The following is a 13,524-nucleotide window of genomic DNA, read 5'->3' as shown; positions in this document are numbered from 1 at the left end:
GTAATCAGCTATTATACTTAAAAGGAAATATAGGCGTAACATATGCCTAGAATTTTTCTCTTTCTCCAATAAATTATTAATGACAAAGCAGCCGTATCGATCAGAGTTGAGGAAGAAATCATAGGCAAGGGGGTTAAGTATGAAATTTTATAGTTTTAGTGTATGAAATCAAGTGGTGAGTCACCTCTCGAGTGCAAAGGGTTAACTGCTGTATCGACTCATCTAGCGTCTATGAGTCGCCCCGCGAGTGCAAACGGTTAGCCAGCATCACAACAATGTAATCGAATGTACACGTTATTTCGAGCAACTCCCGGCCGACGCTGACGGAATGGCAACAATCGTCCCTCGCCGGAGGCTTCGCTCGAGCCAGCCCATAAATAGAAGGGTAAACACCCTATAAATCAGCGTGGTGGCCCCGATCGAGCGGGCAAAAGGTAAACGGCGCGCGGTGGGTTCCGTTTTCGTGCTCGACGGCCCTGAACGCGTCGCGCAGGGAAACGGCCACGGGAAACCGAGCGGGGACGCGCAGGGGTTTCACGGTGCTTTTCATTTCACCCTTCTCGCGCGTCGTCGTCGTCGTCGGCCGAGCCGCGCGTGTTTCTGCGTGGCCACTTCACGGCTAGCGAGGCCAGACCCGGCGACAAAGGATGCGGACGTGAAGTCTGCCTGCCTGCCTGCCTGCCTGCGTACCTGCCTGCCCCAGGTCCCGGCACGCACGCATGCGAACAACGCCCGTGAAACGGCAGACAATGCCGGTGCCCGGACCTACGTCAACGCGAAATTGAACCAGACCGGTGGAATTCGATCCCCCGTGGTAACCTCGTAAACGCATCGGGCCATCCTATAAGCAATGTTTCTTCTGTTGCTGCGTGGGAGTGTCTCTGATGGCTGACCCTTTGCAGTCGCTAGGGGCGCGGGGTCGTTGGTTTGTTCTGTTGTGGAATTTCGTTAGAGGTTGGAGTTGAATGGTGGAATTGCTGGGTGGAGTTGGGCGTTGGAATTGAATGTCGAGGAGGAATTGTTGGAATTGATCATTGGAATTGCGCGATTGAATTGAACGCTAGAGTTGGGCGTTGCGATTGAATATTGAAGAGAAAATGTTGGAATTGAGTATTGAAGAGACAATGTTGGAATTGATGTTTCTTCTCTTGCTTCGTGGAAGTGTTTTCGATGGCTGACCCTTTGCAATTGCTAGGGGTCGTCGGTTGGCTTTGTCGTGAAATTTTGTTGATGGTTGGAGTTGAATGGTGGAATTTCTGGGTGGAGTTGGGCGTTGGAATTGAATGTCGAGGAGGGAATTTTGTAGTTTATTGTTGGAATTGCGCGATGGAATTGAATTCTGGAGTTGGGAGTTGGAATTAAATATTGAAGAGAAAATATTGGAATTGATTGTTGGAATCGAATGCTGGAGTTGGATGTTGGAATTGATGGAATCGCGTGTTGGAAGAAAAGGGTTTCGTTCTTTAATTGAAACTTTATTTCAATATTTTGTTCTCTAATCTGTGTGGAATTTCTGTTGCGAGTTAGTTCAGAAACTGTCGTTCGTAGTGGCGAAGAACTCTAGAGTGCAAAGGGTTAATACAATCTTAATAATTTGATACAGTTCGAATATATTAAATGGCTCATATAGTTCTAGTAATTTAATATAGTTTTAGTGTATCAAATAATTAATATAGTTCTCGTATATTAAACGGTTAATATTGTTTTAACATGTTAAACGGTTACTATAGCGTTAATAATTGAATATACTTCCCTTTCGAGATTATCGAGCGAGAAACGCCTGTGAAACGGTGAACAATGCTGGTGCCCGGACCTACGTCAACGTGAAATTGAACCATACCGGTGGAATTCGATCGCCGCGTTAACCTCACTTTTCCTGGTGGTCACGTGATCTCGCCTCGAGACGTGTTGCTTTTACAATAGAGTCACAAATTAGCAGTAGAACTATTCAGTATTGTTTCTTACTTCGCACTTATAAAAAAATCACACTTTTCAAAGTATCTACCGGTATTTCTTACATCATCGAAGAGCAACTATTCATTTCTCAAATGATATTGCAAAATAAGAAAAACCAGTCGTATTCGTGGAAACACGAGATATATATATGTATTTCACATTGCAAAATATAATTTTAATTTAAAATACTGAATATTCAACTTCACTGAGAGTCACCTTTCGAGTGCAAAGGGTTAACCCTTTGCACTATGTCAAACGTGACATCAACTGTATCCACAGGTGTGCTTTGCCAAGATATTTTTCAAACAAATTATATTATTATGTTATTCTCAATTTTATCAAATGTCATAATAATACAGAGTTACCGTGGTAAAGATCCAAAAGAAATTCAGAGCGCGAAGGGTTAATCGAACATTCGACTCGATCCCAGATTCTAGGGCCACCCTATGTATGCCCGTGCAGTGCATTACAAAGTTCCCAATAGAAACCCAATATGGCGCGTTGATGGAACCTCGTAAAACGCTCCATATACGGCGAAGACCGATTTAGAAGGTCTTTTACTCATTTGTTCAATGCGGCGTTCATGTTTGCACTATGAGTTCAGTTTATCGCCCGGTATCGACGACTCGAGCCCCACGCTGCCTTTTAATGGGGCCCCTTGAAAAAATAGTAAATAAAACACACAAGCCGTTTCGCGTTAACCCCGACGATGGAGAAGAGGTTCAGCGCTGGGGTTCACTTTCGCCCAGCTGGGTTTCCGTTTACACCTTGAACCATGTGTACTTATCGACATGCTCTGTGTACCGGGTGTCCCTTAAATTATAGGATAATCGAACAGAAAGGGAATTCACGTGGAAAAATCATGAGAATTTTCTTAACGTTTCTCATTTTGCTCTTGGGATAATCGACTTTTGTTTTGCGACCGACGTTCTGTGTTGGTATTTGCGAAAAGTGGAAACTGCTAGTTATGATCAGACAGGTTGGACGAATGAAATATTCAGCAGTATGCACAGCATGAATTTTGTTCTTTATTTTCTACTTAGAGGTAGTTTCTTGTTTTTATTTCTATTTATTGTTTCTGTGTTCGTTTCTATCTTTTATATCTATGTTCACTTCTATTTTTATTTGTATTTTTTATATCTATGTTCACTTCTATTTTTATTTCTATTTTTTATGTCTATGTTCACTTCTATTTTTATTTGTATTTTTTATATCTATGTTCACTTCTATTTTTATTTGTATTTTTTATATCTATGTTCTCTTCTATTTTTATTTCTATTTTTTATATCTATGTTCATTTTTATTTTTATTTTTATTTTTATTTTTGTTTGCATTTTTGTTTTCATTTCTATTTTGTCTCGATTTAATTTTGTTTCCTTTTCTTTTTTTTCTTTTTCTTTCTATTTCTATTTCTATTTCTATTTCTATGTCTCTTTTTAATTTAATTTTTGTTCCATTCGCATTCATATATTTATTCTCATATTATCTTATGGTTTTATATAAAACAAACCCATCCCCTACCGTACCACGATTTCGAAAACACCCTGTACATCATCCAGAAGTCGAGAGGTCGAGAATCATTCGTTTCTAAGCAAATGACAATTCAAAACAGCGGACACCACCATGAAATCTCAACCAGTACCGTTTGAAATAATAAGAATAAACTGAAAAGTAACTAATAAAGTAAATGATGTATGTTAGAATCAGCAATAATTAAATTGAATTTATATTTGAAAGTGAAAGTTCCCATTATTACCGTGCTCCACAGATGTATGCGCACTTTGCCCACGCATGGCGTCACGCAGATAATTTTACCTGTTATCTGACGATAGATTGTTTATCATGAGTTTATTGCCGAATATTATTATTCGATTTCGCGTTATTTACAGAACAATATATCTCGTGGCGCCGATGCTGTTCTCGCGCACGGTAAAAGCTGTCTAACAGGTTTTTGTGTACAATCCGCAGTCGGCGCTATTGAATAATACTGTTGCATAAGATATCGCAACGGCGTTGCTGTTTTTGGATGTTGTTGCGTGAAACACTCGCAGTTTTTGGTCTCAGCTCAATTCGGCTTTCGCGTTTGTGTTCGCGTTCCGTGAAATCTACGGTAAGTCTTTCAATTTTTCAAGTTCTCCATTTCTCGATTTTCCAGTTCTTCGAGTTTTCAGTTTCGTCGTCCCTCAATTTCTCAGTCTCAGTTCGTGGTACACAAAAACAGGATCACTTAAGTGTAAATTTGATCTCTTTGAACTGTCATTAACTTTCCCTTTTGAATTGCTCCTTTAATGAATCTCTTGTTTCAATAATCTCCCAACAAGTCTCAGCAAAGTAAAATCTAAGCTTCTCGCTTTCCACTTAAATCTACATTCCACAGAAACTGAGACACCTAATGACTTTACATTCTACAAAATTCTTTTCTCCCCATCTCAGTCAATTCTCAGTACCATCAACTCTCAGCAAAATATGTTTCCAAGTTCTCCATTCACAACGTATCCAAAAACAGAAAATTAATGAACTTTAAACCATAATAAATTTCTCCCTCTTTAATTTACTCTCAGTCAACTCCCAGTCAACTCTCAGGTTTACAACTGAATATTCCACGAAAATGACCAACCAGATTCAACTACAATAAGCATTAACTTCCTCCATTCATTCGATTGCACCTGACCAAAGACTTCATTAATAATTCCAATCACCTCCCAGCCAAGTCTCAGTAAAATCAACGTCGATTTCGAACTTCAGGTTCTCTCGTCGATTTAAACGAACGTTGTTTCCAAATGCTATCGATCGGTCGACGTTGCATTGCGTTCGTTCCCAGCCGTGTCTGAGAGTACTGAGACTCGATGAAACCAATTAATATCCCAGCGTCACGGTGAACTGAATATCCTCGGAATTTTCGTGGCGAAGAAAGCGAGGCGCAGACGTAATATCTTTCGAAATGGAATGGCCGCGTTCGGCCGTGGCTCGCGCGGCACGCCACTCTCGACGCGAGTGCATTTCTCTCAGCAGCCAGAAAATTCATTTCCACGTATACACGGCCGAACTGGCGCGCGGCGCCCGTCTGAGACCCTCGAACGATCCGTACGTGAAAACGCGGCGAACTTTCGGAATTTATAACGGCAACGGTTGCTCCCTCGAATAATTGAATTTCCCGCCATCGCTCCTGGGACCAGGGGTTCTCAACCTCCACATGTATCGACAGAATGTTTCGATTAATTTTCGGGGTTAACGAAGTTTCTATATAATGGTAGACTGTATTAGTTCCTTTGCATTCAGAACTATGATTGGGTCTCTGTATGTAATCAAAAAGCTTTTGTTATTAATAAATGGTAGTAACTTAATAGAACTAAAGTTCGGTATTTAATATTAACTTTCGCATAACGCATCGATGTGCGATTTCTTGCTAAGTAAATTTCGATATTAACACTGGAACTACCAGGTGGGTAAAATGACCATTTCCTAAGTTCTTTTAGAATGACTGTAAAACAGATGTTTTTTAAGAAATTATTAAGTCAGCTAATTTAGTAGTACTTAAACTGAAGTATAAACCGATTGAAACGTTAATACATTCACGCTTGTAGTTTCTATGAAGAAACGTTCAAAAGATTGTTTAAATGTTAGTTAACAGGTTAACTGTTAGTAAACATCAAGTATTTTCACTGGAAAATTTGCAGATTACAAAGAGTCGCCATTAACAATGACTGCCACGAGAATTTTTAGCGTTTTGAGTAATAATACTTATTCTTTAATAACAAAGGAAAATGACATTGAAAAGAATTATTAATAATTTATTATCACAGTAGCTATGATCTAGCTACTCATGATACTAAATATTTTTATTTAAAATCAAGTTCTTCCTTGTAATTTAATAATGTTCTTGAGCAATTTGGAAGCTCCAGTGACCGTGGCAAACCTGTTAACCCTTAGCACCTCAGGTTGTTCTATAATCTATCGGGAACTGCAACTAATTTTTATAGTATTCCTAGAGAAAATGAGAAATGCTATGACATTTCTTCGATCTTTTATTTTCTTTATTACAAAATTTGGATGTGAAAATCGAATAATTTTAGGGTAGTTACTTTAAGATTCATTAAAATATTTAATGTTATAACTGGTGCAATATTGGAGCCTACAGAGTTAAATACTATCCTCCACTATCCTGCACAAAATCGAACGGCACTCCACGCAATACAGTGCAAAGGTCAAAAACCTTCGACCGCGGAAACAACCCTGAAAACCATCTCCCATTCCGAACGATTCGCTAAAAGACTGTTGCAAGCAAGGTTCACAAGACAATTCCCGTTTGCTCTCGTTGCAGATGGTGGTGGCGGTTGATCGTCGTGGGGAGGAGGGCGGCTACCGGGCCCACGGCGATGTGGCTGGCAAGCGGGCGGCCTCGAGGAGGTGATAACGACTTCTGACCTCGCGTGAGTGACCCTACCGTGGCGTAGAGGGCCTTGCCATCGATCGTCAAGTAAAAGGCTCACCATTCAGAAGAAAACGAAGAAGAGAAGGCGGAAGAAGAAGAAGAAGAAGAAGAAAAAGGGGAAGAGGAAGAGAAAAAGGGGCGGAGGAGCGAATCGGGGGGAGAAAGAACGAAAGAAAGGGAGCGAGCGAGTGAGCGAGCGAGCGATAGAAAGAAAGGGATCGAGACAGCCGTGAACAGTCGAGGAGCCGTGGAGGGGAAAAAGAAAGTGAGGGAGAAGGAGAGAGACAGGGGGGCGAGAACAGCCGGAACCTTGAAGACCAGTCCCATCCCCTTCGACGTTCGTCGGTCGACAGGAACGTAACGTTTCCGACCCCGGGAAACAGGAAGACGAAGAAGAAGAAGAAGAAGCAGCAGGACAAGAAGAAGAAGAAGAAGAAGAAGAAGAGAAGGAAGAAAAAAGGAAGAACTTCTACCTTGAGAACATATACCTCGTACGAACAAGTACCTTCAAACCTTAAACCTCTTTTTTCGCAGCGCAATAGTGCCTAGGCCCCTCCGGAGAACATAACCTACAAATAAGGGAAGCAGCGACGACAAAGAGAAAAGAAGAAAACGAAAAGAGAGCGGAAAAAAATATTATTTGATCAGAACAACGTTATTATATATATACATACATGAACACACATACACTTATATGTATATATATATTTATATATATATATATATATATATATATGCGAATAAATGAATGAATATTATATATGTATATGTATAAATATACATATGTATACATATAAAAGCAAATGAGACAATTTACGAGATAACCGTTGGGGATCTACAGTCGCTGGAAAACGGATAAAAGAATTTTATTACGACTTCCCTGGAGCAAGATCTCTACGTACAAGCGTGTGCCATGCGCAAGTGTAACGTACGCGCGAGATCGGTCTCTTTCCCTCGATAAAGAAGGGTTGATTAATCACCGAGCGTCTCGACGGAGGCCCTTATCCTTTGGATTCGTGTGTTCCGAAGAGAAACGAGGAGGAGTCAAAGGGGAAGAGATATTCGACGGTGAATCCTCTTGCTGATAACGGTACCTCACCCCTGTCGCCACCCGGTATACATACATACATACATACATACACACACGCACGTACGCGCCCGATTTCAATCCTTCCCGCGTTGAACCCGAGGAAATCGGAAAGCACCCCGTTTTAATCGATTCTACGAACCAGGACAGCGAAGTACCTGCATTACACAGATATATTTAATGATTAATAATAATTGACAGTAATAATATTGATAACAAGAATAATAATAATATTATTGATAGTAATAATATTAATAATAATAATTTATATATATATATATAAATAATAACAGTACCGATACTGGTATATAAAAATAACGACGTTTTAGTGATATAATATAATTAAGGGAGAGGTTAATAATTGAACAGTAAGGACGAGATATAGAGATATAAATATATATATATATGGATATATATATACGTATACGTGTATATATGTGTACATGTACATTTATATAGTGTGTACTGTGTGAACGGAAGAGAGAAGCGGAGAAAAGGGATCGTGTAATCGAAGTGTGAACGATTCAGGATTTTACGCGGCGTACGGTTCGAGTACTTCTTGCTTCTTCGCGGTTGATCTGCTAGCCGGAACCCGGGGCCTGTTCTACACGTGCGATCGAGGTAAGCGGTGTCATCAGTTTTACGTTTGTCGTGTTGTTGGTTTGATGGACATTTCATCCGACAGTGCACTGGTACAGTCCTAGGGACACAGCGGTTTGTTTATAGTTTTGTTAGTAAGTATTACTTTTTCGGCAGATTATTTTTATTAGTAGTTTGTTGCAGTTTCTTTATTGATAAATGTAGTTAGTATGGTTTATAGTGAGGTTGGTTATTTATTATGAATGATTTAGTAGGAGACAAATGATAAAGATTGTCGGGAAAGAAATTATTGCTGTGAATGCGTGACTCTGGGCCTTAGACCCTAACCGTGCACTGGAGGGTGAACTGTAGCTTCTTTTTAAGTTAATGAAATTCAACAGGTTTAATATTTGTAGCCTTTATTGGTGAATGATACTTATGAGGCTGGGGATATTTAATTTGACACAGTATAGTAATTTGGTGAATAAAAATAGTGTATTTTCAATACTTTTTTAATAGAAAATGGTTACAGTTGTGTAATTAACTGTTAAGAAATTGAAGTACAGGTGTCTGATACAATAAAGTAGGTAAAGATCATCTCTTGCCTAGAATTGGACCTCATCGGGCCCAAATCTAAAAATCCCCATTCTCAAAATTGCCTTTACTAACTATTACCCTCTATAATTCAATGAACTTTAAACTCAGTTTCATTCCAATTCTCAATTCCAGTGTAGAATCATATTAAAAAAATTCTGGGTCCCATTCAACCCAAATTTGAAAAATACCATTCTCAAAATTGCTCTCACCATTACACTGTTATTACCCTCTGTTATTCAATGAACCTTAAACTCAATTTCACTCCAATTCTCAATCCCAATATAGAATCTTCTTGAAAAAAATTCTGGGCCTCAACAGACCCAACCATCACCACAGTAACCGTCCCGAGTGCCCAATAACTTTCAATTCAGATGTCAAAGTTCTAAAATTTCCAAATGCTAAACATTTTGCTCGTTAAATTCCTTGGCTCGAACCGGAAGTTCCTGCATCCTGTTTCACCGGATGTGCCCAACAAGAATTCCACTTTCAGGGGAATTCCACGGAACGTTTTTCGATCGGCCGGTTCGATTGTTGAGCGTTTGATCCACGGTTCCGGAAAGAGGGAACTTTTACCCGTGATATCTGGCTGCAGGAATCTTCATTCTCGCGCGATAATTAGCACGTTCGGTGGACGAAAAGCGGCCTGGGCCCGATACGCGGGGGCCCAGTCGCACGTTAGCGAGTGAAAGGTGGCCGACACCTTCTCGCGGCCTGTATCTTTCGCGTCGATCTTCCCCGTTCCCCGTCCGACGGAAATTATCGTGCGGGATTCTTTTACAATCGTTCGCTCGACATTCGACGCCGGCCCCGGGCCCGGACTCGGGCCCCGTTCACTTTCACTCGCCGCGGACGCGTCGCCTCTGGCCGATTTTCAGAGAAAATGGGCCAAAATGAAAGAAGAAAAGAAAGCATTTAGCTTTGCAATTGGATTTATTATGGACTGATTTGAATAATTACCTTTTTGGGTTTGATCTTATTTGTAACTGAACATAAGTTAATGTTTGAAAATTAATCGTATTTTAATAATTGTAATTAGTGCTTTGGTTTATTGTACGAACTGGTCGATATTCAGAGAAAATGGGCCAAAATGAAAGAAGAAAAGAAAGCATTTAGCTTTGCAATTGGATTTATTATGGACTGATTTGAATAATTACCTTTTTCGGTTTGATCTTGTTTGTAACTGAACATAAGTTAATGTTTGAAAATTAATCGTATTTTAATAATTGTAATTAGTGCTTTGGTTTATTGTACGAACTGGTCGATATTCAGAGAAAATGGGCCAAAATGAAAAGAGAAAAGAAAGTATTCAGTTTTGCAATTGGTTTCATTATGGACTGATTTGAATAATTGATATCTTTATGGGTTTGATCTTGTTTGTAACTGAACATAAGTTAATGCTTGAAAATTAATCGTATTTTAATAATTGTAATTAGTACTCTGATTATTGTACAAACTGGTCGATATTCAGAGAAAATGGGCCAAAATGAAAAGAGAAAAGAAAGTATTTAATTTTGTAATTGGACTTATTACTGATTTGAATTACCTTCTGGGTTTCATCTTGTTTGTAACTGAATAGATGTTCATACTTGAAAATTAATAGGATTTTAATAATTGTAATTAGTAATTTGATTTGCTATACAAACTGGTCGATATTCAGACGAAATGGTACAAAATTAAAAACAAAGGAATTGTTTAGTCTTGCAATTATTATATAGTTGAAGTTATTACATTCTAATATAAATTATTGATATTTTATTTAGTTACTCTCATTCGTAACTAAACAAATTTTAATATTCGAAGGTTAATCAAATTTTAATCATTCCAATCAGTAATTCCATTAACAGCACACCATTTCCAATTTATTCTTTATAATCGAAAAATTTCAAATATTTGGAAGCTTTCTCATTACCAAACAATCGTTAAATTCTAATTAGTCAGCTAAGTGGCAATTTCAATTGCAATTAACTTCGAAATTTTTTCTATTGTCAATTCAATGGCAGCTGTTAATAATTAATTATTAACCGTTCGCTGTCGACTGAAAACGCAATTAAAAGATTGAATTGCCGTTCGAATCGTTCATTAACCCTGCATCATCATTTTCTTTCACATTATCTTCACGTGCTCTTCCTTTATCGTTTCCTTAGCCTTTTCTCCTGCGCTTCCACACTGTCATCAGAACCGTCGCGTGCGTAACAAACGTTACTATTATTTTCAGTTTTCCGCTCGGCGTATCGTCCAGCGTTAATTCACGTTGTACTTCTGCTCGTCGTTTCCTGTGTCGGCTTATTATTATCGCCGTTATTATAAATAATACCTATTGCTATACTGTAGCAATAAAATCTCGACGGCGTCGAGTTTCCGCGGTACAGTCGTTTAGGAAGCATTGAAAAGTAAGAAAACAGAGAATTCATTGCATTATGATACATCAGGACGCGTTAACTCTTGCAGTACCTTGCCTGGGTCCATTCAGACCCCGACATGATGTTTGTTATATACTTTCATTACAATATTTAGCATCGTTCAATTCTTTCGTTAACAAATTCACTGTAATGATGCTCACTAATGACTAAAAAGTATCATAACACAACTAGATAATTTTCACATAATTTCATAAAATTAATAATTAATGAATTGATAATTTATTCACACATAATTTTCACAAGAAAACGAGTAACATATAGAACGGTCAAGATCGTTATGTCAAACAATTAAAATTCAAATTAAATGATCGAAACACGTTCAAAATGTTTATACAAAGTCTGCACTGTTCAAATCATTGAAATTTCACAGAATTCCTTTGAAGTACCGTTTCTTGTACCTTTAGCTTCGAGGTTTATTCTTATTTATTTACTCGCGAATTTCTTTCGAAGTATTTCCATCATTAGATCATTTTGATTAGCAACGTAAGGGTTGAAGTTGCTCGAGCCGCGGCGGACGATCCGCCGTTTCACCATCGCGGCGAGCTAACGGACACCTTGGCGAGTCGTTCGGATCGCAGGGCAGCGCAGAGTCATTGGCCGGCATTTACGTGACGAATTTCCCGTGCCGGTCGCCGTTCACGGCCACGCAATTCGCATTTTAACAGCTTTCTAAGAAGCTCGCTCGGCTAGCTGACGACACCGATAAACTTCGTGTCGCACAGTTTCGTCGCGTCGCCTTTCTCCTCGATCTCAGCCACGTTTCGCAAACGATCCGTCATCCGATTCGTTTCGGGCCTTCATGACCGGGAACACTGCGACAAGTGTTGCTGAAACCGAATTTCGGCGGAGGAAATATCTGGGAGACACTGGGAATATTAGTGTTCTAATGACTACAGTAGTCTATTCTAATATTGATCATTGTTTAATCAGATCAATTACCATAAACTACCGAGCAGTTACATTGATTTTTTGAAATTCATAGAATCTCCAAGAGCATCTACTAACACTCTAATCGATTTAAAGCTGAGTTTAATTATTGTTGAATGAATTTCTTGAAATTCTCAGAGAAACAACTGTTAGATTTTTAATCTTTGCAAGAAGAAGAAATTGTAAATGGGACATTTTGACAGTTTTCGTGTTAAACATTCGTAACTGATGGATAATTTCAAGAAATTTCCATCGAACTTCATTGGAATTGTAATTAATATGGCACTTTGCTGATTCATTGAATTCTAGATCTTAGATAAGAAATGGTAAAGTTTGTCCCTTTTATAATTGCTGTATGATAATAAGAGACTTTAGTGAAGACACAGTTTAGTGATATAGGGTTAAGAACATTAATCGAACACAGGAATGATAAGATTATGATATGGTTTAAATTTTTAATTAGACTAAAAGTGAGTTCAACGAAAATTGGAATGGAATTAAGTGACCAGTTAATTTGGACATAGGATCACGAGGAGTTAATTTCGATAATTAATGTTTCTCCATTTTCCTCGTTCTGCAAATGATCGTCGTTCGTGATCTATTTATGAAACTCGTAAATACAATGTAAACGTTGGCTTTGCTCACTTCGTTTCTGTCTTTGCGTCGTCTTAGTTAGATTTATTCAGTTAGTCATTCACCTTAACCTGTTCAATGATTCCGGAATACCGATCGACAGCCATTCTTCATCGGATTATTGCGACGACCAATGATCGCGACATGGCGAACAATACGTTGAATGGATAAAAAAAGAAGCGTTCGGTTTTACAGTTAGCGAAAGCTCGTTGGAATTCTCGACGCTCTCCGCTCACACGTGCTTCGATTACCTCGTACCTGTCCCACGGAACTGCGATCGTGATTTCGAGCCAACTCCCCGGTCAATCGCTCGCGGTGTCGATTCTGTTCAAGTGAAACATCAATTTCGATGAATGATTAATCAGTTAGTTCCATTCAAAATTCACTCGCAACAATTTGCATTCATAAACCAATTTTTGTCCCAGCTAATATAAGAATCATTAACTTAATAGGTCAATCCTCTCGAAATTACTCCACTATAATTCTCTCATAACATCGTCTTAACTCCCCCTTCTATTAAACCCCGCCCATTCAACCAAGCCACGCCCAGTAGGCGTTCCTATCCGATTTACTTCAAAGCATACCACTCCGTGAATCATCTTTCCAGTGCTCTTTCTTCAAATAGATTAATCACTAACAATAAAATTCACTCTGTACCCTAACAAACATACTCCAATAATTTGTATAACAACAGAACAATAGTCCGGCCTATTTCCTCCTAAATCAACACTCAAAAACATCCTCCTCGCGAAACAATAATTCATACCTCCTAAAAACCATCATGACCTTCGCCTAGTTAGGTTCAAGCCACGCCCAGGCTCCGCCCACAAGCCTCCAGACCAATCAGCATGCGGTAGTCAGCATGTGACTCGCGGAACCACACCCATTCCCCA

The 13,524-nt window shown here is 39.0% G+C and overlaps 1 protein-coding gene across 4 annotated transcripts in view; it reads left to right on the top strand.

The window, feature by feature from the left end:
* Ecr (ecdysone receptor) overlaps positions 1-13,524 on the top strand; it is a 233,166-nt gene that overhangs the window by 78,367 nt on the left and 141,275 nt on the right. For all 4 annotated transcript variants that reach the window (XM_076364575.1, XM_076364576.1, XM_076364574.1 and 1 more), the window contains one exon: positions 6,278-8,096. The gene's annotated coding sequence lies outside the window, so the exon portion shown is untranslated. The remainder of the gene's footprint in view (positions 1-6,277; positions 8,097-13,524) is intronic.

The sequence above is a fragment of the Nomia melanderi genome, chromosome 2, assembly GCF_051020985.1.
Source record: "Nomia melanderi isolate GNS246 chromosome 2, iyNomMela1, whole genome shotgun sequence".
In the NCBI taxonomy this organism is placed as follows: domain Eukaryota; kingdom Metazoa; phylum Arthropoda; class Insecta; order Hymenoptera; family Halictidae; genus Nomia; species Nomia melanderi.
Note: the sequence above shows the minus strand (reverse complement) of the source record. Positions and strands in the feature narration are given on the sequence as shown.